We start from the raw sequence: 776 nt of genomic DNA, 5'->3' as shown, positions 1-776 counted from the left end.
CCCAGTTGTGATTCCTGAGAGAACTGGCCTGGAATCAGGAAAAGATTGAAAACCTGGCAGTAGCTTCTAGGATTCAGCTCAAGAGTAGGTTTCATGTGACACAAAGAAGCTCCAGGAGCTTCATCAAAGAGATGAATTCCTGTGACCACAGCCAACTCGAACCCCATTTCTTGTTGCAGCGTTGGCTCTAGAAAGGAGAGTCCCTGTAGATGGGAAACCTGGGCCCTGTCTAAGCCTTTGAGTTTGACTTCCCCACCTCCGAACTTCAGGTACCTCTTAGAGGGACTGTCCGGTGCTGCAGGCAGTCCAGATCTCAGCTGTGAGCCCAAGGACTGTGTTTTACCAGCTGAATGTTTCTGTGCTGCCATTAAAGAGATGTAGCAGAGCTGTTTACCTAAGACTAGATTAAATGCCAAGTTCTGTAGTTTTTCTTCCTGTCTTCCCTACTGGGTGGGCAACAAACAAACAACCAACCCCCATTAAGGATTCAGAGTTTGCAGGCGACTGCGAACCCCTTTATTTGGCATTTTGTCCCAAGCATGAGTCCCCAGCCTGGCCTGTGGGTGCAGACTGCTGCGGGGAACGGGGTGCCGAGCGCTCACCACCTGCCCCATAGCTTTTGGCAGAGAGTGAGCCCGCAGCAGGCGCCCGAAGCACAGGCTCTTCACATGGTGAGGCTGCACATTCACTTCCCTCTTTTACTTCCCCTTCTGCTGCAGTTCCCTTCCCGTCGTGGCGGCAGAAGCCAGTTCTTAGGTTATTGACACCCCCCTTTT

This window comes from Eurypyga helias, unplaced genomic scaffold (genome assembly GCF_000690775.1).
Source record: "Eurypyga helias isolate BGI_N326 unplaced genomic scaffold, ASM69077v1 scaffold8825, whole genome shotgun sequence".
Lineage (NCBI taxonomy): Eukaryota > Metazoa > Chordata > Aves > Eurypygiformes > Eurypygidae > Eurypyga > Eurypyga helias.
Note: the sequence above shows the minus strand (reverse complement) of the source record.